The sequence below is a fragment of the Hyperoodon ampullatus genome (assembly GCF_949752795.1).
Source record: "Hyperoodon ampullatus genome assembly, chromosome: 11".
Classification (NCBI taxonomy): Eukaryota; Metazoa; Chordata; class Mammalia; order Artiodactyla; family Ziphiidae; genus Hyperoodon; species Hyperoodon ampullatus.
In genome coordinates this window covers 22,905,394-22,930,731 of record NC_136924.1, presented here as the reverse complement: position 1 = coordinate 22,930,731, position 25,338 = coordinate 22,905,394, and the positions used below count along the sequence as shown (strand labels likewise).

At 38.7% G+C, this 25,338-nt stretch overlaps 1 protein-coding gene across 19 annotated transcripts in view; it reads left to right on the top strand.

The window, feature by feature from the left end:
* ANKS1B (ankyrin repeat and sterile alpha motif domain containing 1B) overlaps window positions 1–25,338 on the top strand; it is a gene marked incomplete at both ends in the record, with an annotated part of 1,147,860 nt that overhangs the window by 937,935 nt on the left and 184,587 nt on the right. The gene's annotated exons all lie outside the window — the stretch shown is intronic.

Below are 25,338 nucleotides of genomic sequence, written 5' to 3'. Positions count from 1 at the left end.
CTGTTCCTGACATACTAGAAGGAGAAAGGGTGGGAAGTCAAGTAGATCAGACAGTTTCTCACTATCTGTGAACTCTTGGGCCTCTTGCCTAATCTCCCAAGAGCCTCCATAGTTTTTGGGGTGAAAGGGACATAATTATTCTTACCTCATGAGGTTGTTGTGGATACTAATGTGGTCCATGATACAAAGCACGTAACATGATGTCTGACTCAGAAGAGGCATTCAGTGTCACTTCCCATCCCATCCCCAGCTCTATTATCCAGATAACTGGTTAACCAGTTTAAATTGCAAGGTGCAAGGACTTAAAATAATCTATCCCTAATACAGTTATACCTGCTACTCCAGAACATAACCCAACAATAAGAAGCTAGGTGATCATGTGAAAATGCACTTAACACTCAGAACCTCAGTTTCTTCAACCTTAAAAGGATGTGTTTGTGTGAAAAATCTCCAAAGTTCCCTCCAGTTCTCCCCCTCACCTGTTCTACTCTAGAGATAAACTGACTCTCTCCAGCTATTACAATGCAACACGTGTTGCTGCAGCTGTTTCCTAGGTTGTAACCACAGAAAATAGCCCAGTAAGATTCAGAACAGAGTGGAAAGTATTTAAGTATAAAGAGCAGGAGGCCTAATCATTACAACTAGGTAGAAAGATATAGAGAAGAGACATAATGTTAAATTACAATTGGAGTGCAGGTAGAAATTACAGCAACAAAAGCAATACCAGCAGGAGAGGCTGACAGCAGGTTCTGCAACATGAGACGAAATGTCATTTCCAAAGGTTTTTAATAATTGTGCTTCTGATAGAAGATTTGTAATTACAAACATGAATAATCCTCAGCATATATCATTTCTAAAGATAGAGGCGGTAATTCTGTTCCAGATGAAGAGCTAAAGAATATCTCACACCGGTTGGTAAGTGACAGGCAGTAACAACCAGACAATTAGGATGATGCATCAGCAAGACTGGAGTCAAAATATCCCATATACAGATGCTGAGCCCATCAATGAGGAAGGGACATCATTGTCACATCCAGCAGCAGAAGGCTCCAGATAAAGGGAAACCACATCAGACAAAGATAAAGGGTGAGGACATTACTGCACTGGGTAGAACAGTCATCAGTTCAGTTTTACCTGAGTAAACTCTTGAAGACAATGGAGGATAATTTTATTTTCAAAAATCAGCCAAGAAAAATATTTTTTAAGTGGGGGAGATGGTGGATGGAAAATGTAAAGCCCTGAATATTGAACCCTATGTTTGGTTGGGCTTTTCCATGTTTCTAACACTCATTGCTTATAGATAGATGACAAGCAAGCCAGGTAAGTTTAAGAGTGAATGAGTTAAATTGCTTTCAGGTGGAGTCCTCCTTGATTCCTTTCTTTCTCTCGCGTCCCACGTATTCTCTGTGAGGAAATCCTGTTGGCTCTACCTTCAAAACATATGCAGAATGGAAACCACTTCTTATCACCTTCATTGCCACCACCCTGTAATAGGACTGTGGCCTCCTAAGTGGGTTCCCTGCCCCTTCTCTTACGCCTCCAAAGTCTGTTCCCAACACAGCAGCCAGACGGATGGTTTTCACTCCTCAGCTCAGAACCCTTCCATGGCTCCCCTTTTCACTCAGGGTAAAAGCGAAAATCCTCCTTCCCTGGTCCAGAAGGCCCACAGGGCTCCCTGTCAACCTCCTCCCTCCTTTACTTCACTCCCACCACACCAGTTTCCTCTCTTCTCTCGCACTTCCAGTGAAGGAAACTGCACTGGCTGTTATCACCGCCTAGAACTTTCTTCCCCAAATATGCACACATGCTCACCTCACTTGAGAGTTTACTCACATGGCACCTTTTTAACGAGGTGAAAGCCGACTGCCCTGCATAAAATTACAGTCGGCAATTCCCATCTTTCATCCTACTGCTCCTGTCCTTCATCTTGCTCTACTGCTTACCTTCTTTTTAATTTAATTTTTATTTTACTTTGGAATGTAGTTGATTTACAATGTTGTGTTAGTTTCAGGTGTACAGCAAAGTGATTCAGATATATATATATATATATATATATATATATATATATATACACATACATGCTTTTTCAGATTCTTTTCCCATGTAGGTTATTACAGAATATTGAGTAGAGTTCCCTGTGCTATACAGTAGGTCCTTCTTGATTATCTATTTTATATATGGTAGTGTGTATGTGATAATTCCAAACTCCTAATTTATCCCTGCCCTCCACCTTTCCCTTTTGGTAACCATAAGTTTGTTTTCCAAGTCTGTCAATCTGTTTCTGTTTTGTAAACAAGTTCATTTGTATCATTTTTTTAGATTCCACATATATGATATTTGTCTTTCTTTGACTTATTTCACTTAGTATGATAATCTCTAGATCCATCCATGTTGCTGCAAATGGCATCATTTCATTCTTTCTATGGCTGAGTAATATTCCATTGTATTTATGTACCACATCGCCTTTATCCATTCCTCTGTCAATGGACATTTAGGTTGCTTGATGTCTTGGCTATTGTAAATAGTGCTGCGGTGAACATTGAGGTACATGTATCTTTTTGAATTATGGTTTTCTCCAGATATATGTCTAGGAGTGGGATTGCTGGGTCATATGGTAGTTCTGTTTTTAGTTTTTTAAGGAACCTCCATAGTGATTGTACCAATTTACGTTCCCACCAACAATGTAGGAGGGTTCCCTTTTCTGCACATCCTTGCTAACATTTGTTATTTGTGGGGCTTCCCTGGTGGCGCAGTGGTTGAGAGTCCACCTGCCGATGCAGGGGACACAGGTTCGTGCCCCGGTCCGGGAAGATCCCACATGCCGCGGAGCGGCTAGGCCCGTGAGCCATGGCTGCTGAGCCTGCGCGTCCGGAGCCTGTGCTCCGCAATGGGAGAGGCCACAACAGTGAGAGGCCCGCATACTGAAAAAAAAAAAAAAAATTGTTATTTGTGGTCTTGCTCTACTGATTACCTTCTAACATACTTCTGAGCTTCCTGATTTATTATACGATTATTTGCCGTTTTATCTCTTCATTCTAGAGGGCAGGGACTTTGTTTTGTTCTCTGACATAACCCCCGTGCCTCCAACAGTGTCTGACACACAGCAGACATTTGTCTTTATTTGTGGAATGAATGAGTAAATATAACAGAAAATCCAACTAAAATTGGCTTAAACAAAAAGAAAACACTGTCCCATATAAGTGGAAGTTCAGAGGAATGTGTGGGGATCGAGAAAGACTCCACGTCCCTGTGATTCTTCTAGGTCAGCTACTTCATCAGGCTAATATCAAGATGTTGCAGAAGTCCTAGGACCAATTTGGGGTGGGAGAGGAAGGCTCTTTGAAACTCTCTCTTAAGAGTAAAAACACTTTAAGCAGAAGTGCCAGTGAACATCTGCTAGCATCTAATTGGCCCAACTTGAACCAGTTTGTTGCCATTGATGTGCAGTGCTTTGCGTCATTGGGAAGAGGGATGGAAAAGCATGATGGACTTAGCTAACGTTAATCAAGCCTCACCCCCAACCACATGGACACTTCACAATGGAGAAGGGGTGAGATGGATGGCAAGGAGGCAAACCCAGTGTCCACTCCTCAAAGTCAGCCAGATAAGACAGGCAGGCAGGCAGAAGGGATGGGGGAAAGGACTTGTTCAAGAAAGAGAAGCTGGGAAACTGAACATTCTGAAAGCATCTCAACTGATTTCGCTGGGGCTGATGCTCTGAATTCAGTGGCACATGAGCTTTATGATTTATTGGCCTTGCTCTAGAGTATTAGAAGTCTTCATGTGGGTGGCACAGAAGCCCCGCTCAAGTGTGACGGTCTCACACCACCCCTGCTGATCATATTCACACAGTAAATATATTTAGGAATGAATGCAAAGCAAATTTGTTATTGATTCCGGTTTCACTCAAAACCAAATATAACAAATGTTTCATACTCTTAATGGTTTGTAGCTGAGAAAACTGTGGCTGGAATACAGACTGCTGCTCGTTCTGTTTCTTTTGACTTATTAAATATGTGATGTGGGATAGGATGGGGACTTACGGGACATGGAATCTGATATTTCTGCAGTGTTTTGCCTTCTGCATAAACCACACAGTAATGTTTATCACTCCTGCTGATTTTCAGTCAGTGATCATTCTTCCTAGGATTGGCTAGAGTCTATCTCTGTGTAGTCTCTTGAGAAAAGCTCTGGCGGGGGTTGGGGGGTGGAGAGCCTTGTCTAATCAACTTAGAAAATAAACAAAATTCCTGAGAGAGGAATGATTAAGAAGAAAAGGCTTTAGACACAATTTGTATGCACAATTTCAGGCAAACAGTGGGCAGATTATAACAAGATCATATCTACTCATTCTGTGAGAGGGACTTGGAGATAACTTATGAGCATTTAGATTCCCACACATAAACTCCCACACAAGTGATACTGTGGAGATCCTGACCTCTTAAAGCCATATAGCAAAAGAAGAACTTGACTTTTTAAACTCTAGAATTACTTCATTCTGTGATTTGATTCTTTGGATAGTTTTTTTTCTTTTTTCTTTCTTTTTTGGGAAAGCAGAGTTGGGTTAGGAACACAGTTTTTTAAATGACTCACTGTATCTCCTAGGTTGTATGTATATATAATTGGATGGATAGAGAGAGAGAGAGAGATACATAGATGATAGATAGATAGATAGATAGATGACAGGTAGATAGGTAGATAGTAGATAGATAGATAGATAGATAGATAGATAGTTGTGGCAGGCAGAATAATGCCCCCCAAAAAAACACATACATCCTAATCCCTATAATCTACAAATATATGTTAGGTAACATGGCAAGGATGAGTTAAGGCAGCAAATGGAAATAAGTCTGCTAAACAGTTGCCTTTAAAATAAGGAGATTTTTCTGGATTATCCCAGTGAGCCCAATATAATCATAAGGGCCCTTGAAATTGGAAGAGAGTATCAGAAGATGGGACCAGAGAGATGGCAGCATGAGAACTCAGCCTGACATTGGTGGCTTTGAAGGTAAAGGGAGATGGGGATGAGCCAAGGAAATCAAGCAGCCCTTAAAGATGGAAAACATAAGGAAATGGATTCTCCCCTGGAGCCTCCAGAAGAGAATGTGCCTCTCCAACACCTTGATCTTTGCCCAGTGAGATTGGTGTCAGACTTCTGATCTGCAGAACTGTAAGATAATAAATTTGTGTTGTCATTAATTTTGTAGTAACTTGTTATAGCAGCCATAGAAAACCAATAGTTATCATTTTATAGAATCACACATGGCAAATAGAAAGGTACTGAAACAACCTTGAGTTTGGAACATTCTCAAATGCCTAAGGAAATAGACTAAAGGCTGAACAAGATCCAACCAAATCCGCCTTATCAAACCAGAGCACATTTCAGGAATTGAGCTCTGCTCTCTGTGTTTATGGACAGTTCAAGACATAGCAGTGCACTCCCCAGTAATCACAAACCAGAAGGTAGCTGAATTGAATGTACAATTGTAAGAATGTAAAAGGAAACAAGAATTTTATTTGCTTTTCATACAGAAGCAGATTCTTATTTCTATGATCTCTATTTGCCTGAACATAAGAAATCTTGTCCTTTCCTTAAGAGTATGAAATTCTCTCATTTGAACTCTTCAAGAGTTTTAGATGAGGTTTTAGTGTTGTTTCTGACATTGACTTTCATATTTAAAGGTGATAACTGATAGGAGTCCCCATCTGTTGGGGTGCTTGATGCATAATCATTCCATCTATTTTGAACAAATACTCACTGTGTGCAAAGCACTGTGATAGGCAATGGAGCACAATAGTAAACAAGCTACATTCAGCCCCTGACTTCTCAGAGCCTAGGTGGCATGCAGACACACACGAAGGTCATTACAACACAGTGTGGGAAGTGCTGTAATAGAAGAAGGACACTTTGCTGAGGGGCACTCACCCTGGACTTGGCAGAGAGTGGTGGATGAATAGCTGAAGGCAAGGATTTCTGGAGAGAGCAGTCCCTTTTGCACTGCCTTCATCAGATGGCTGATTTATGTTTGCAGAGCCGGGTCTTGCTCTCGTCTCTTTCTCCTGGTCAGCTTGAAGCCCTTGCTCGGGGAATCACCCTGTTTCTGGCTGAAGAATGGCACACTGGCCATTCAAAAACATCTTGCAAAGAGGAATTCAAAACATATTTCAAAATTATGGCTCAATATGCTTTTTAAACTACCATCCGGCTATAGTTTAGGCTTTTTGTGTGTGTGTGTGGTACACGGGCCTCTCACTGCTGTGGCCTCTCCCGTTGCGGAGCACAATCTCCGGATGCGCAGGCTCAGCGGCCATGGCTCGTGGGCCCAGCCGCTCTGCAGCATGTGGGATCTTCCCGGACCCGGGCACGAACCCGCGTCCCCTGCATCGGCAGGTGGACTCCCAACCACTGCGCCACCAGGGAAGCCCTGTAGTTTAGGCTTTTTATTTTTAAACTTGCTGTGGCACAGCTGGCCAAATACCCTTTTGCTAATCTTTCTCTCTATATATCCTGCCCATCACATTGTAGCTATAAAAATAATGGGTTTTTTTAGAAATTTGGGAAATTGCAAACAAGCATAAAGAAAAAAGTGTTTGTCACCACAATCCTACTAACCTGAGGGCATCTTTGGCCTCAGTTGTTAAATTACATACAGTTAATCCTCGTTATTTGCAGGTTCCATATTTGCAGATTCACCTACTCACCAAAACTTAACTATAACCCCCAAATCAATGCTCTCAGCGCTTTCCCAGTCCTGCATGGACCTGTGCATGTGCAGAACAGCAAAAAGTTTGAGTCCCCCATTGCACACGTTCCCAGCTAAGGTTGAACAAGGCCACATTCTGCCTTCTTGTTTCAGTTCTCATGCTATAAACAAGTGTCAGTTTTGCAATCTACTTGGTGCCACTTTTTTCAGATTTTTGTGTTCTTTGTTGGTGACAGTGACCCCAAGCATAGTGCTGAAGTGCTGTGTTCCTGAGCACAGGGCTGTGAGGTGCTTCTGGAGAAAATACGTGTGTTAGATAAGCTTCATTCAGACATGGGTTGTAGGAAAGTGCATGGGGGAGGGGGTGTTGACTGTATTTGTAACACGAATTCAGTGTTAATGAATCAATGATATATATTAAATAAGGTGTCTTTAGACAGAAACATATATAAAACAAGGCTATATATTGATCAGTTGACAAAACTGTTGTGACCAGAGGTTGTATTTTCCCTCAGAGCAGAGATTCAGTATTTGATAATCCAGTGTTCACAGTGACGTGATAAAATAGAACTACTGCAAAGAGTAAGAATCTACTGTATTTTCTTTATGCCAAAAAAGAAGAAAGAAATCATACTATGTATTAATTTTTGTATCCTACCTTTTTTTCACCTAACCTTACGTTCTGAACATTTTTCAATGTTATTAAATATACTTAATATATTTTAATGAGGTACTCAACTAAATGGATCTCAATGATTAATTTCCCTCCTGCTTGATGTGAGCTTATTTTCAAAGATAATTCTTGTATACACATTTTGTGTTTTTCATTTATTCATTCATGCATTCAACAAATATTTATAGAATACCAACTATATTTGAGACCTCATGCATAAGGAAACAGTAATAAACAGGACAGACACCAGTCTCTGCCCTCCTGAAGTTCATAATCACATGAGAGGAATAAATAATAAACAAGTATTTAGACAAATAATTCATTAGACTAATAACAAGTGCTAGTAGAGACAAGTACAGGAAGATATAAAAGCATGTAAGGGAACCTGATCTTGATGGGGAAGGAGTGCCGTGATGAAGGGACATTTTCAGCTGAGCCCTGAGAGAACCCAGAACCAGAACATGCTAGACTCCTACCTTAGAGATAGAGGAATGGGGTTTTCCTCTCTCTTCCTCTATCCCTCCATACCCTCCCCGCAGCAAAAGTGAAAAGGTGCATCAGTGGGCTGTGCCCTCTATGTGCACGTGACCATAGGGTCAGGCTCCCATCGGGCTGCCTGCCCACACCCTGTTCCACCCACACCCACAGAGGGAAAAGGAGTAGGGGGCCATCAGGCTAGATGAAAGGACGCCTGCCTGGATAGGTCGCAGTACCTAGCAGCCAGCAGACCCCACAGGACCCAGCTGGCAGGAGAGAAGGGTCAGATGTAACTGCAGGCATGCCCAGGGCGGCGCTTGGGCTCAGCTGTCGAGTGAGACTAACAGTCATGCTGCAGTCTAGCGCTGGCTGGGACCACAGCAAAATACAGTCAAAACCCCCTCCTCCTGCCCTTTCCTCTAACAGGGCAGCTGCTCAAAACTATCTTTCCCTGTTGTTTGAAAGATCACATTCAGAGTACAAATGGCCATTTAAGGATGTCAGTGTACGATGCGTGAACAAGTCCGTAGTATTCAAGTTGAGAACCAATTAAAAACATTAGATGACCTCACTTCATGCCTTAAGGGCAGCATTATTTTAAGAGGTCCAAGTCTTTACTTTGCCAAGGAATCTTTGAAACAATTTTCTTTGAGAGTATTTCTCCAAGAAATGTGTACACAGAACGTGAGACAATTCGAACATCAAGGAATTGAGATGTCGTGCAAAGCTTCATTATTTGGGGATTATTGGGGGAGACTCAGTCTGAATCATACCAAGATGAATTTAAAAGAAATGCAGTTTGTACTTTTCTGAAAAGTAACACTAAGTTGGCTAACTAGCTGTTGCCACTAGAGGTCCTGCCTGCCAGACTTCAATGAAGAGATAAGACTCCTTTGTAACTACAGTGGGCCCTTGTACCCACGGGTTCCACAACTGCCTGTTCAACTAACCGCAATGAATTTGCCGTTGTGGAACCCACGGATACTGAGGGCCGACAGTACTTCGCCATTTTATATAAGGAATTTGAGCACGGGAGGATTTGGGTATCTGCCGGGGGTCCTGGAACCAACTTTCCATGGATACCGAGGGGTGACTCTAGTCCCTGAGTAGTGTGATTTGTAACACATACCACTGAAGCGCTTGGAAATACTTATTCTCTTAAAAAGATTAACTGCAGTGATCTTTGGCACACCATGAATTTGCTTAGAAAATTCTTTCATAACACAAAAGAAGCTTCAGCCCGTTATAGGCTAAATTGTTATCAATTCCAAAGCAGCAATGCCCAAATTAGTATGCAATGCTAGAAGTTAATTTCTGTCCAGAAGGCTTTGATGTCCAGGATGCAAATTAATAATGGCTTATTTACCAGCTGTACACTGTGATTCTCTAAAAAATACAATGTTGACAACATTTGCACTAATCCTAATAAGGTTTGTCAAAAACATTCTTACAGAAACTTCAAATTCCTCACACTCTGGGCTAGTATTAGCTGATGCTCACTGAAGTTTCACCCAGAGATGCAATTTGAAGCTAATTTGGCACTCACTCAGCTTTCTAGCAGTCCTCGGGTGAAAAAGAGGAGGGAAAAAAAAAAGGTGTTCGTTGCAAAATCAGGATCAGACTTCATAAACTTTTGCGTTTTTGTTTTCTATGTAATCTAATTGAGATGCACTTTTTCCAAGAGAGTATTTTAGATAGAGCCGATGCCACCTTGACTATAATACTAATAAAAATAATAACCCCTTACAGATGTGCCATTCTTTACAGTTCTCAGAGTGTTTCCTGTAAGACTCAACACAAGTACCATTAATACCCACCACCTTCTCACCAAGGCCCTTTCCACTTCCTTGCAAATGACAAGCACATTTTCACCTTGCCCAATCTTCATGCCCCGTGAGGGTTAGCTCCATGCTCTATGACATCCCAAAAAACTCTGCCTTTGTGAATATCATCAGCCATTCCTTCAGAGAAATTGTTCGGGTTTCTGTGACATAATCTATTCTTAGTGAACCCATGCCAGGGAGTCTTACACTCACATTTTCATTCATGTGATTTAGTAGTTTGGCCTCAGTAAATAACTGCATTTTATGTATGTGTTTTTCCCACCAAAGATAAATTCTAACCTTACAAAGACAGTGTACTAGGCTCTTCCACAACTGCAGTTGCATTTTTAGGAAGAGCACTCGCTCTGCCTCACGTTTCCCCGCGCACCTTTCTTATTCTATACATAACCCTTGGAGCAGTGGTTCTCAGCTCTCGCTGCACATGAAAATCATCTGGGGAGATTTTTTTTTTTTTTTTTTTTTGGCGTGGTACGCGGGCCTCTCACTGTTGTGGCCTCTCCCGTTGCGGAGCACAGGCTCCGGACGCGCAGGCCCAGCGGCCATGGCTCATGGGCCCAGCCACTCCGCGGCATGTGGGATCTTCCCCGACCGGGGCACGAACCCGTGTCCCCTGCATCAGCAGGCGGACTCTCAACCACTGCACCACCAGGGAAGCCCTGGGGAGATTTTTAAAAGCACAGATGCTTGGACTTCATCCCATACCAAGGGAATCAAAATTCCTATGAGTAGGGCGTAGGTATTGGTATTTTTGGTAGCTCCCAGGTGAGCTGTGCAGCCAGGGTTGAAAACCAGTGCCTACAAGGGTCAGTTGGGATTGCTTTGCTCACATCACTTTTTTTTTTTTTTTAACATCTTTATTGGAGTATAATTGCTTTACAATGATATGTTAGTTTCTGCTTTATAACAAAGTGAATCAGCTATACGTATACATATACCCCGTATCTCCTCCCTCTTGCATCTCCCTCCCACCCTCCCTATCCCACCCCTCTAGGTGATCACAAAGCACCAAGCTGATCTCCCTGTGCTATGCGGCTGCTTCCCACTAGCTATCTGTTGTACATTTGGTAGTGTATATAAGTCCATGTCACTCTCTCACTTTGTCCCAGCTTACCTTTCCTCCTCCTCGTGTCCTCAGGTCCATTCTCTACCTCTGCGTCTTTATTCCTGTCCTGCCCCTAGGTTCTTCAGAACCTTTTTTTTTTTTTTTTTTTTAGATTCCATATATATGTGTTAGCATATGGTATTTGTTTTTCACTTTCTGACTTACTTCACTCTGTATGACAGACTCTAGGTCCATCCACCTCACTACAGATAACTCAATTTCGTTTCTTTCTATGGCTGAGCAATATTCCATTGTATATATGTGCCACATCTTCTTTATCCATTCATCTGTCGATGGACACTTAGGTTGCTTCCATGTCCTGGCCATTGTAAATAGAGCTGCAATGAACACTGTGGTACATGACTCTTTTTGAATTATGGTCTCCTCAGGGTATATGCCCAGTAGTGGGATTCCTGGGTCGTATGGTAATTCTATTTTTAGTTTTTAAAGAACCTCCACACTGTTCTCCATAGTGGCTGTATCAATTTCCATTCCTACCAACAGAGCAAGAGGGTTCCCTTTTCTCCACACCCTCTCCAGCATTTATTGTTTGTAGATTTTTTGATGATGGCCATTCTGACCGGTGTGAGGTGATACCTCATTGTAGTTTTGATTTGCATTTCTCTAATGATTAGTGATGTTGAGCATCCTTTCATGTGTTTGTTGGCAATCTGTATATCTTCTTTGGAGAAAAGTCTATTTAGATCTTCTGCCCATTTTTGGATTGGGTTGTTTGTTTTTCTGATATTGGGCCGCGTGAGCTGCTTGTATATTTTGGAGATTAAACCTTTGTCAGTTGCTTCGTTGGCAAATATTTTCTCCCATTCTGAGGGTTGTCTTTTCATCTTGTTTATGGTTTCCTTTGCTGTGCAAAAGCTTTTAAGTTTCATTAGGCCCTATTTGTTTATTTTTGTTTTTATTTCCATTTCTCTAGGAGGTGAGTCAAAAAGGATCTTGCTGTGATTTATGTCATAGAGTGTTCTGTCTGTGTTTTCCTCTAAGAGTTTTATAGTGTCTGGCCTTACACTTAGGTCTTTAATCCATTTTGAGTTTATTTGCTCACATCACTTGATCAAGATTTTTTAGAAAGGTATTCCAAAGAAATCCATGGGAATTTAACGTATGTTAATAATAATGACTCCTTGCATTTGCCTGGAGATTTTAACATATTATATTACTCTCACAGCTCATTTGCTATTTGCATAATTAATCAATATTTATGAAATATGTATCAGGGGCCACACTAGGTGCTAGAACGAAAAAGATGAAGAAGACATGACCCTTGCTTTTCAGAGATATACAGACTAGTAAATGAAGCCAAACAAATACACTTCTAGACAAGTCACAGGTGCCATGTATAGAGTACAATGGAAGTCCAAGGAGAGTCATCTGGTATACCTAGGAGGTTCAGAAAAGGACTCATCCAGGAGGTAGCTCTTTTGCTGAGTCTTGAAAAATGAGTAAGGGGTCTTTAAAAATGAGTAAGGGGTCTCCAAGTGGTAGAGAGGTTTCAGAAATTTCAGACAGAGGGAGTAGAATAAGCAAAGATACCGAAGCTAGGAAACATACTGGTGTGTTTGGTTAATTAGGTAGAAGGAAAGGTAGAAAAAGAAATGAGGCTAGAGAGTTCCCAGGGGACTTAAATCCCATACTAAAGAATTTAGACCTTATCCTGGAGGCGACTATGATATAAGTCACATAACCTTATCAATAAAAAATTTTAGCACAACTTTTAATATACGTTTGTTTGTTTATCATTTACCTTAATGGAATGCTATGTTAATATATTACAAAACATATGCCAAAGATAGAAATTTTTAAAAGGACAAGATTAAAAATAACTCTAAATGGAAGTTCTGATGGTGTCCTCCTTCACTCCAATGAATCACCTTGCACATCCCTGCAGTATGTATACCCCGCTTTGAGACACTACAGCAGACATATAGAGTCAGCAGAGTGGCTTAATCTATACTTCACAGAACCTGTGAGGAAGCAAAAGTAACAAAACTAAGCCCCAGAGGCAGTGATTTCTGGAGATCATGAAGCTCGTTATAGTGTAGGGAGCCCTGGGACTCACGACTAAGCCCCAGGCCGGTGTTCCTCCTGCTACCTCACATCGCCTCCCTTGAGCTGTACTCCTTACCACAAAGTCAGGAGGCTTTGGACGAGATACAGCTGTGTGTTCAGTTATGTGATGCTTCCTTATGTTACCAAAATATGAGAGAAATTCTGACAAAGAGACCATAAAACATCATTGGGATGAATATGAATGAGGACCACTGTATTGAGATCTAGGAGGGGAATCATTTATCTGAAATGAATGAGGAATATATTCATCTTAGTTAACAGAGAGCTATCATGTACATGTAAGAATGAATTGTCAGTTTTTAAAGAGGGCAATATTGCATAGTAGGTGGAAAGAACATTGGCTTTGGAATCAGGAGACCTGAGTTTGAATCCTAACTCTGCCACTTAATATGCTTTGTATGAACTTGGGCAACTTGCTTAAGCTGACTCACCAGTGCAGCCCAGCTGGATGATTTTTCCCATAAGACTGATGTGAATACTAAATAAACTCTCAGTAGATGTTCTTTTTCCTCCCATTCCTCAACAAATAGAATGCCACAAATTGTGCTAACCACTAAAATTGGACTGAACATTATTCCATCCTACTTGGATCATGCACAAGGCAGGGATTTCTATTAAATCACTATTGTAAGTTAAAGGAAGGCTTGCTTCTTATTGGAAAAAGTGTCGACTAGTTTTTTTTCTATATGTAATAATAGCTACCATTTACTGAAGGTCTACTAGGTGCCTAGGATTTTATTAGCTAGTATACATATAATATTTCATTTAATTTTTACAGCATCATTAGCAGCAAGGATTATTGTCCTTATTTTATAAATGAAGTTAATTGGTAGAGAGCCTACAGCTAGAATCTACTCTTATTTGTCCAAACTCTTCTCCCTTAACTATTACTTTAGGTTAAAGGGTATGAATCTAAAACCTCATTTCACAAACTCTTTCACAGAACACTAGCTTCTTGAGATATAAGTATTCATTCCAGAGTCAAGACTGTCTATTGGGCTTCCCTGGTGGCACAGCGGTTGAGAATCCGCCTGCCAAGGCAGGGGACGTGGGTTCGAGCCCTGGTCCAGGAAGATCCCACATGCTGCGGAGCAGCTAAGCCAGTGCGCCACAACTACTGAGCCTGCACTCTAGAGCCCACGAGCCACAACTGCTGAGCCCATGTGCCACAACTACTGAAGCCCACGCACCTAGAGCCCATGCTCCACAACAAGAGAAGCCACTGCAATAAGAAGCCCGCGCACCACAATGAAGAGTAGCCTGGCTCGCCACAGCTAGAGAAAGCCCGTGCGCAGCAACGAATTCCCAACATAGCCATAAATTAATTAATTAATTAATTTATAAAAGGTGTTTGACCATGGAAACCTTTCTGGTTTCCAGGAATACATATTAACATCACCCAGGAAAAAATATTCAATAACTACTAATTTGGGAAATGCTTATCTAAAGAAACTATGAGATTAATTCCATTTGATATGCTTTTTGGTATTATCAGAAAGCGAAAAACAGATGAAATATTGTTTTCCTAACCCTTTGGAAGATTTAGTAGGTTCAGGACAGGGAATACTATATGGTTCTTTTCTATAGCAACAATTCCACACAGATAAGCCTTTAGTCTCCACTGTTTGCTGCTCATCCATCTTGGTCCCTTTCACAAACATAAAATTTGTTTTGGAAAGACAAAACTAAAGGTATTATGGCTCTGAGCATCCTGGAATTATGCCATCCTATTCAGGGTGAACTTTTCAGAACAGAAAGAATGACTGTACTGCATATCAAACAACTCATGGGAGAAAACATCTCTCTTCCTATACACGTGGCTATGACTAAAGAAAGCTTGCTCCTTATAAAGAATTCTCAGTGGTGGAGCTGCAGGGCTGATTGATGAGTGCTGCCTACCAGAGTAGGGAAAATGCAAAGAGAAGCTGCACACAAAACAGGAAGAGCGCAGAGTGCCAATCTGCAATTCCCCGTGGTCCCCTGCTGGGGTCTGGAGGCTGTAGGAAAAGGACAAGACAAGGGGGAGAATGCAGAGAGAAGTGGGAGAGGATTGTAGCCAGTGAAAGCCAGGATGAGGTTGGTGTATTGGTTCCACTATTGGACTGAGGTCTGTCAGGCAGACGCTGAACAACACAATATAGATTTAGAGCTTGTTAAGATCAGGTGCACAGGTATGTCCCTTCCCAGTAATCAACAGAAGGCTTTATGAAAGTATAATCTGGGGCACCAGTTTCTTCCTGGGAAAAATGCCTTCTTACGCTTTCCTTAAAGAAATAGTATTTTGGTTTAGATTGTTGAGAAACCAATCAGAAAACAGAGAGGTTAAGCTTGAGGGGGCCAATGCAGTGATGAAGGGCAGGATTGAGAAAGCCACGCTTCCTTCCTATCACATACGAAGTGTCTAGGAAATATTTGACAGAATAATACGATGAAGTTTGGGTTCTTTTTTTCCCCAGAGGCAAAAGACATGGCTGTAACAGGATATCAATATAAATTTTAAACTGTAATACAGGGTATTCTATCTCAGATTTTAGAGTTAACCTATCTGTGCAGTATAAAGCCACTATTTGATGAAGGTATATTATCCCCAAATATAAACCTAATAGAAAACAGGAGAAAGGAGTCTCTATTAAGTTGCTCCTTTGTATTTACCCAGAACCTCAACTTTGGTTATTTTGCCTCTCCGTTATTCTCATCTAAAGAAATCATTTTCTTTTAACCCTAAATAAAATTTTCAGGCCCTAAAAAATATTTTTCCCCTTTGGCCAGTGACCAGAAGCCCCCAAGTTTCTCTAATTTTAAAGTTCTACTTTAATTATGTTCAAAATAGCTTGAGTTTGAAAGATATTGCTGATTGGGCTCTATGAAATGCACGAGATATTAAACTTTACAGAGCATTCATCAACAACTCAAGTCACCAGTGTCCATGATGGACAGAATCAGGTTGATTTCACTTCCCAGGGTAGGAGAATACCCTAACAATTCTGATTATCCTCAGGCTATTACTCCTGGTGCCTTAAAAGCCATTCCTCAAATGTCATTTGCTGTCACTGTCATTTTCTGCCAGAGATGCCAGCATGGTAACTTCTGAATTATCCCACTAGTGTAATAGATAGATAGATAGATAGATAGATAGATAGATCACGATGTATTTTATATATATATATATATATAATATATCCCGATGAAAAACATGATTGCCCAAATTTACACATCATTTTTTATAATAGCTTTACTGAGATATAATTCACATACCATTTAATTCACTCTTCTATAATGTACAATTCGTGGTTTTTAGTGTATTCACGGAATTGTGCAACCATCACCACTATCTAATTTTAGAACATTTTCACTGTCCCAAAAAGGAACCTCATACCCACTGACAGTCACTCCCTGTTCCTCTCTGTCTCCATCCCATATATTGGAAATTTCTTATAACTGGAATCATACAACATGTGATCTTTTTGATCAGTTTCTTTCATTTAGCATAATGTTTTCAAGGTTCATCCAAATTGTGGTATATATAAGTACTTCATTCCCTTTTATTTGCAAATTTTTATTCCATTGTATGCATATAACACAGTTTATTTATCTATTCATCAGTTTTTGAACATTTGGATTGTTTCTACTTTTTGGCTATTTGAAAACTACTGCTATAAATATTTATGTACAAAGTTTTGTATAGACATATATTTTCAGTTCTCTTGGGTATATACCTAGAAGTGGAATTGCTGGGTCATATGGTAAATCTAAATTTAATTTTTTGATGAACTGCCAAACTATTTTTCAAAGGGGCTACACCATTTTACAATCCCACCAGTAATGTATGAAGGTTAAAATTTCCCCACATCTTTGTCAACACTTGTTATTGTTTGTCTTTTTTATTTTAGTCATCTTAGTAGGTGTGAAGAACTGTTTCATTGTGTTTTTGATTTGAAAATCAAATCCCTAATGATTAATGAGGTTGAGCATCTTTTCATGTGTTTATTAGTCATATGTATGTCTTCATTTAAAAAACGTCTATTCAGAGCCTCTGCTCATTTTTTACTTGGGTTGTGTTTTTTTGTTATTGAGTTGTAACAGTTAATTATATATTCTAGCTAGAAGTCTCTTATCAGATACACGATTTGAAAACATTTTCTACATTTTTGTGGATTGCCTTTTCATCTTCTTGATGATGCCCTTTGAAGCATGTAAGCTTTTCATTTTCATGGAGTCTAATTTATTTATTTTTTTTTCTTTTGTCACTTGTGCTTTTTTCACATCCAAGAACCCATTGCCAAATTCAGTGTCATGAGGATTTATTCTTGTGTTTTCTTTAAGAGTTTTCTGGTGTTAGCTCTTTTATTTAGGTTACTGGAAATGTAGGTTAAATTTAATTTCCAGTGTTAGCTCATTCATTTTGAATGTTTTATTACTAATCTAATCTCTATTCTTTTGAATGTGGATATCCAGTTATCCCAGAACCATTTGTTGAAGAACCTCATTTCCCCTCCATTGGATTGTCTTGACACCCTTTTCAAAAATCAGCTGACCATGTAAGAGTTTATTTCTGGGCTCTCTATTCTAGTCCATTGATCTATATTTCTATCGTTATGCCAGTACCACACTATCCTAATTACCGTAGGTTTATAGTAAATTTTGAAATCAGGAAGTGTGAATTCTCCAACTTTGTTCTTCATATTCAAAAGTTTTGAGGATTTTTTTTTTTAACTTTCCTCAGTCCTTTGCATTTCCATGTGAATTTTAGGATCAGCTAGTCAATTTCTACAGATAAAGGCAGCTGAGATTTTGATATGGATTGCACTGAATCTGCTGATCAATTTGGGGAGTATTGCCATCTTAACAATATTAAGTCTTCTGATAAATGAACATGAGTTGTCTTCCCATTTATTTAGGTCTTCTTTAATTTGTCTCAATGATGTTTTGTAGTTTTCAGTATACAAGTCTTTCATCTCTTTTTAAAAATTTATTCCTCAGTATTTTCTTCTTCTTGGTGCTATTGTATAAAGAATTGCCTCTTAATTTCATTTCCAAATTGGTCATTGATACTATATAGAAATACACTGTATTCCCTTATATCAGGCAACTTTGCTGAACTTGTTGATTAGTTCTAGTAGTTTGTGTACGTGTGTTTGTGTGTGTGTATTCCTTAGAATTTTCTATATAGTCAATCATATAACTTGCAAAGAAATCATTTTATTTCTTTCTTTTCAATCTGGATGCATCTTTTTTTTTTCTTGCCTAATTATCCTGACTAGAACTTGCAGTATAATATCGAGTAGAAGTGACAAAAGCAGACATCTTTGTCTTGTTCTTGATTTTAGGGGGACAGCATGCAGACTTTCACCACTAAGTATGATTTTTAACTGTGCAATTTTGGTATATGGCTGGCCTTTATCTAGCATGAAGTGATTTTTTCAAGAAGGAATGTTGGACTGTGTGAAATGTTTTTTCTGCATCTATTAAGATAATCATGTCATTTTTGCCCTCTAATCTAATATTAATATAATATGTAATTAATGTAATATAATAATATTACATTGATTGAAGTTTGTATACTGAGCAATCATGTCATTTTTTGTCCCTTATTGTATTAATATAATATAATATAATATAATATAACATAACATAATATAATATAATGTAATATAAATGTTACATTGATTGAAGTTTGTATGTTGAATAATCTTGCATTCCCAGGATATGTTCCACTTGTTCATGGTGTATAATTCTCTTATTATGTTGCAAGATTCGGTTTGCTAGTGTTTTCTCAAGAATTTTTGCATATATATTCTTAAGAGATATTTTCTTGTGGTGTCTTTGTCTCATCTTGGTATCAGGGAAATACTGGCCTCACAGAAATAATTTGGAAGTATTCCCTCCTCTTCTGTTTTTTGGAAGAGCATCTGAAGTTTGGTGTTAATTCTTTTATAAGCATTTGGTAAAGTTCACCAGTGAAGCCATTTTGGCCTGGACTTTTCCTTGTGGGAAGTTTTTTTTATTACTAATCTAGTCTCTATTCTTATTATAGTCAGATTTTCTATTTTTTCTTAGTCCATTTCAATCATTGTGCCTTCTTTTGTCTATTTCATCTAGGTTATCTAATCTGTTGGCATACAGTTGTTCATAGAATTTGCTCATGATAGTTTTTATTTCCATTAGATTAATGTTCCCTCTTTCATTCCGAGTTTGGTAACTTCAGTATTCTCTCTTTTTTTCTTGGTCAGTCTACATAAGTATTTGTCAGTTTTCATGATCTTTTCCAAGAATGAACTTTTGATTTTTCAAATTTTCTCTATTGTTTTACCCTTCTCTATATTATTTACTTCTACTCTAATACTTATTATTTCCACTCTTCTTCTTGCTTTGGGTTTAGTTTGCTTTTCTCTTCCTAGTATCTTTTTTTTTTTTTTTTTTTTTTTTTTGCGGTACACGGGCCTCTCACTGTTGTGGCCTCTCCCGTTGTGGAGCACAGCCTCCGTGGCCATGGCTCATGGGCCCAGCCACTCTGTGGCATGTGGGACCCTCCCGGACTGGGGCACAAACCCATGTCCCCTGCATCGGCAGGCGGACTCTCAACTACTGCGCCACCAGGGAAGCCCGTCTTCCTAGTATCTTTAGGTGGAAATTTAGGTTATTAATATGATATCTTTCTTTTTTGATATAGGCATTATAGCTACGAATTTTCCTCTAATAACTGTTTTAACTATATCCCATAAGCTTCAGTATGATAGATCTTCATTTTCATTATCTCATAGTATTATCTAATTTCCCTTGTGATTTTATCCTTTGACCCATTGGTTATTTAGGAGTGTACTATTTAATGTATTTGTACTTTCAAATTTTCTAAAAATTGTTCTGTTATTGATTTCTAATTTTAGTCCACATGGTCAGAGAATACACTTTGCTGGATTTAAATCCTTTTAAATTTATTAAGGCTTGTTTTATGACCTAACATATGATCTATCCTGGATAAACATTCCATATGAACTTGGGAAGACTTTTTATTCTACTATTGTTGGGTAAAGTGTTCTATAGATGTTGTTATGTTTAGTTGGTTTGTAGTGTTGTTCAAATCTTCTGTTTCCTTGTTGATTTTGCCTTTTCATTATTGAAAACAGGGTACTGATGTTTCCAACTATTGATATTATTATTATTCAATTCTATCATTTTTTGCTTCATGAATTTTAGGGCTCTGTTGTTAAGTACCTCCATATTTATAATTATTATGTCTTCCTCATGGATTGACCTGTTTATCATTATAAAATTCCCTCCTTTGTCTCTGGTAACAATTTTTGTCCAAAAGTCTGTTTTGTCTGATGAAAGTATAGCTATTCCAGGTCTCTTTTGGTTACTGTTTACATGGTATATCTTTTTCCATCCTTTTACTTTCAACCTATTTGTATGTTTGAATCTAAGGTGTGTCTCCCATAGGCAGCATATAGTTAGATCATGTTTTATAAATCTACTCTGCCACTCTCTGCCTTCTGTTTGGAGTGTTAAGTCCATTCATATTTACTATAATTAGTGGTGAGGTTGGATTTGTATCTGTCATTTTGCTCTTTGTTTTCTGTATTTATTTTTCTCATGTCTTTTTATTCCTCTATTCCTTGACTACTGCATTCTTTTATGTTAAATAGATATTTTCTAGTATACCATTTTAATTTCCTTGTTGCTCTTTTACTGTATTTTTAAATTTGTGTTTTTAGGGTTTGCCCTAGGGATTGAAGTTAACATCTTAACTGAAAACAAGCTAGTTTGGATTAATACCAATTTATATTGTTATGTATAAAACTTTGCACCAGTATAGCTCCATTCCTCCTCTCCTCCTTTGTGTTGTTATTGTCATACAAATTAAACTTCATCATTATAAATCCATCAACACAGTTGTATAATTATTGCTTTATGCAGCTGTCTTTTAAATTAGACTGAAGAAGAAAATAGTTACATGCAAAAAATACATTTAAACTGTCTTTTATTTTTATAAATTTGGTTATCTTTACTGGTGCTCTTTATTTCTTCATGTGGATTTGAGTTACTGTCTAGTGTCTTTTCATTTCATCCCAAAGGTTACCATTTACTGTTTATTGTAGGACAGGTCTCCCAATGATGAATTCTCTCAGTTTATCTGAGAATGTCTTAATTTATCCTTTGTTTTTGAAGGATAGTTTTGCTGGATATAAAATTTTTGGTTGATAGTCTTTCCTTCAGCATTTTGAATATCTCATTCCATTGCCTTCTAGACACTAGCTTTTGATGAGAAGAAGCTGCTAATCTTCTTGAGGAGCCCTTGAACTTGATGAGTCACTTATCTTTTGCTATTTTCAAGATTCTCTTTTTGTCTTTGTCTTTAGACAGTGTGACTGTGGTGTGTCAAGGTGTGGATCTCTTTGACTTTGTACTACTTGCTTTTATTGAGCTTCTTGGATCTGCTGATAAATTTTTTTTTCATCAAAATTGGGAGTTTCTAGCCATTATTTCTTCATGCCCCTTTCTCTTTCTTCTCTCTTCTTGGACTGTCATTGTATATATGTTGGTACACTTGATAGCGTTCCACGGGTCTCTGACATTCTGTTTGTTTTCCTTCATTCTTTTCTCCTTCCGTTTCTCAAATTTATTAATCTCAATTGATTTATATTCAAGTTTGCTTATTCTTTCTTCTGTAAAGCCTTCCCTCAGTGATATTTTCATTTCAGTTATTATACTGTTTAACTCCAAAATTACTATTTTTTTAATAGTTTCTATCTCTTTATTGACACTCTATATTTGGTTACATATTATTTTCATATTTTCCTTTAATTCTTTAGACATGGTTTCCTTTAGTTATTTTAAATATATCTGCAATGGGTAGTTTAAAAATCTTGTCTATTAAGTCCAACATCCAGGGACAGTTTCTATTGACTGCTTTTTTTTTTCTTTGTATGAGCCATGTGTTTCTCTTTATCTGCATGTCTCTTAAGTTTTTGTTGAACTCTACATATTTTCAATAATATAATGTAGCACTCTGGAAGTCAGATTACTCCTTAGGGTTTGTTGTGATGCTGTTTGTTGATGCTGCTTATTTAGTGTTTTTCCTGGACTAATTATGTAACTGTATATTCTCTGTCAGAGCAACGGATATCCATGCTCAGTTACCTGAGTGGTCAGCTAATGACAGATATTTCCTTAAAAGCTTTAAACCTTAGCCATTGCCAAGGGGCTGTGGGTGTGTATTGGAGCATGCCTTTAATGTTTTAGCAGGCAATTTACAACTCTGCCTTACCCTTAATATCTTGCTTGCACATAGCCTCAAGGTCAGCCAGAGGTGAGAGATTAGGTCCTTCCCAGGTCTTTCCTGAGTATATACACAGCCCTGTACATATGCATGGCCTTCTAGATTACCAGGAATATGTTGGAGCATTTCAAACCTTCCTATGGACATTTTGTTCTCCAGTTTTTCCTATAAAGTTTTTGGTCATCCTCTATTTAGCCCTAACTAGCATCACTGCTTCTGACAGCTGTGATGTTAAACAATTGCTGCTGATTGTTTCAACAAATGCCCTGGAGATGTGGTATTTATTATAATAAATATAATAACAAATTTTGATGGGAGGAATTAATTTAGTGCAAGGAGTCTGAGAAGGAGATGACATAAGAGCTGGGGATGATTTATGGGCTGTAATTTGCCACACAGAATAGGAGAGTGGGCATTCAAGCAAAGAAGGCATCCCTAGAGCCCACAAAGTATTGAGACCTGGTAGTGCAGGGTGACTAATGCCCAGGAAGAAGTTATGCCTGGAAAGGGAGCATGACATAAGATAGAGAGGGACTTTAGCTAAGGAAAGCGTGGGCTATGAAAGACTAAGAAATTGAACCTTTAGTTCTTTAGGTAATGTAAAGTCATAGAAACTTCTTAAGAAGAGAAATTATACAATCATTAATTTATTCAACAAATATTTATTGAGTGTCTATTATATGATAGGCACTGTTCTATGCATTGGGGATGCAGCAGTGAACAAGACAGTAAGTCCTAACCTCATAGAGCTTACATTCTTGGGGGGAAGAAATAAAATGAGAAAAGATATTATATATGTAATATAGACTTAGGTTGGGATACATACTTTAGAGAGAGCTTTGGAGCCTGGAGTTTAGGAGATGGCTGTGTAGGGGTAGTCAAGGGAAGCCATCTCAGAGGAGGGCACAGTCACTGAAATAAGTCACTGAAATAAGAGCAAACCATCCAAAGTCTTGAGGAGCAGCAAACACAGAGAGGAGCAGTGGCAAATTTGAATACCTTGAGACAAGAATGGAATTAAGTTTTTCAAAGAAACACAAGAAAGCTTGGGAGTAAAGTAAGGGATAGAGTGATAAGAGATGAGGTCTAATAAAGAAGCATGGGTCAGATAATGCTTGTAGATTAGGGTAAAGAGTTTTAGTTTTACTTTAAGTAAGGGTAAGGGAAGCCATTGGAGGAACTTAAGCAAGGAAGTGACATGATCTGATTTACATTTTCAAAGATCACTGGTTACCTGTATGAAAATGGACACTAGAGGGACAAGAGTAGAAGAAAGGGGACTCATTTATTGGAGAGATTACGGTGGCCTGGATGAAGTGGTGTCTGGTGGGCTGGTGAAGTATACTTGTATTTAAGTTACGTTTTAAAGAGATTATTAGGAGAAAGAAAGGAATCAAGGCTGATTCCTAGTTTGTGAGCTTAAGCAACTGAGCGAACTGTGGTGCTGACAATAGAGAAAGGGAAGAAGGGCAGAGGGAAAAGTCAGGGGTTTGGTCTGGGACATACTAAATTTCAGACGTCTACTAGCTGTACTAGTACAGATGCTAAGTAGGCATTTGGATATTTGAGTCTAGTGCTTAGGAGAGAAGTCAGAACTGGGTGTAAAAATTTGCGAGTCACCAGCTGAGAGATGGCATTTGATGAGACACCTAGGGAATGTTCACTATAGTGAACAAATTTGTCATTTATGAATAAAATATCAGGATTAAGTTATGTTTTAAGCATCATTTTTATGTAGCCTGAATATAGATTTTTATTTCTCCCTTTATATACCCCAATCTCACCGTCAGTATTTGCTGCTTCCTTATAAACCAATTAGCTTCATATTGTCACTCTGAATAATAATAGCCATTAAGCCCTCCTCAAGGCAAGCGGTAGACACAGGACTGTTTAAGAAATGTCCTCTTTCCGTTCTTATGTAGAAAGTTCACATGGGAAGTTCTACATTATGCCATTCTGCTGTAGTTCATTATTCTTAACAAAGAATGTGTCAGTTGCACATAATGGAACTGTATTTTGTGTGTTACAGGTCACTCTGGTTTGGAAAATTGTTAAACAACCACTTTTTTTTGTCTCTTTATCCCATCTGGACTTTGAATATTAAATTTTTTGGAACAGACTCAGCATTTGCATTAGCAAATAATGTACTTTGCCTTCCTACTCATTGAACTATAGAAATTAGTCTGCACTATTATTTGATAATCTGTTTCAAAATACTGTTTCAGTTGGCAGTGCGGGGATAATTTCCCCATGTGGTTGAGGCTATTTAGTGAATTGATTAAGAAACAAAAGGAACCAGCCTTGATTCTGAATTCCTTTCCAAACGTCCTGAAAGCCCTCTTACAGAAGGAAATTTTCTTCTGACACCATTAGACAATCTAGGATTTCACAAAGGGATTACAGGACCTCAGAATAAAACGAACAATACCCCTTCCACACTTGTGTCCTTCTTTGGGTCGGTGGTGCACAAGAACAAGGTAAAAATAGCCTGTAGGGAACAAAATAGAAATGAGAGACAGAGGGCTTGGGAGAAGCCACTTGGGTTTCCTAAAGTCAAATACACAAAAAACACTTGGAGTTAGTATGTATGTTCAAAAGTAAATACAGCCATTTTGTATAGAAGAAAATAGAGAGGGAAAGAGAAATAGAACCCCATGAGGAAAAAATGTATATATTCTTAAAACTTGTATTATCTAACTTATTAAGAAATAAATGACAATGAATAAAAATGACACTTCTTTTAGACACTGGAAGGTTATTCTCTGGTAATGTGTGAAAAATAGCAACATGGAGGGACTATTGGTGCCTTTAAGCTTGAAATCATGTTGCAAGCCTTTCTGTGAAGTTGGGGGCTGTGCAGTCTCAGCAGTCTGATGGTGACTCCCTGCTTTCATTAGAGCCCTGCTGCTTCCTTTTCTCCTGTCCGGAGGGAAGAATGGGAGAAATAGGGAGAATCTAGGCATATGTGGCAGCATCTAAGTCTGGGGCCCACCATGCCTGACTCTCCATTTGCTTTCACATGTGTTGCTTACTTGCAGCCCAAGTGGGAATAGACCAAGAAGGCAAAGCATAAACCTATTTTTAATGAATGCAGAAATAAATGACTCTTTTGGTGTCCCCCAAAGATATTAAGAACAAAAAAGGACAAGGAGAAGGAAGGCATTAAAAGAAAA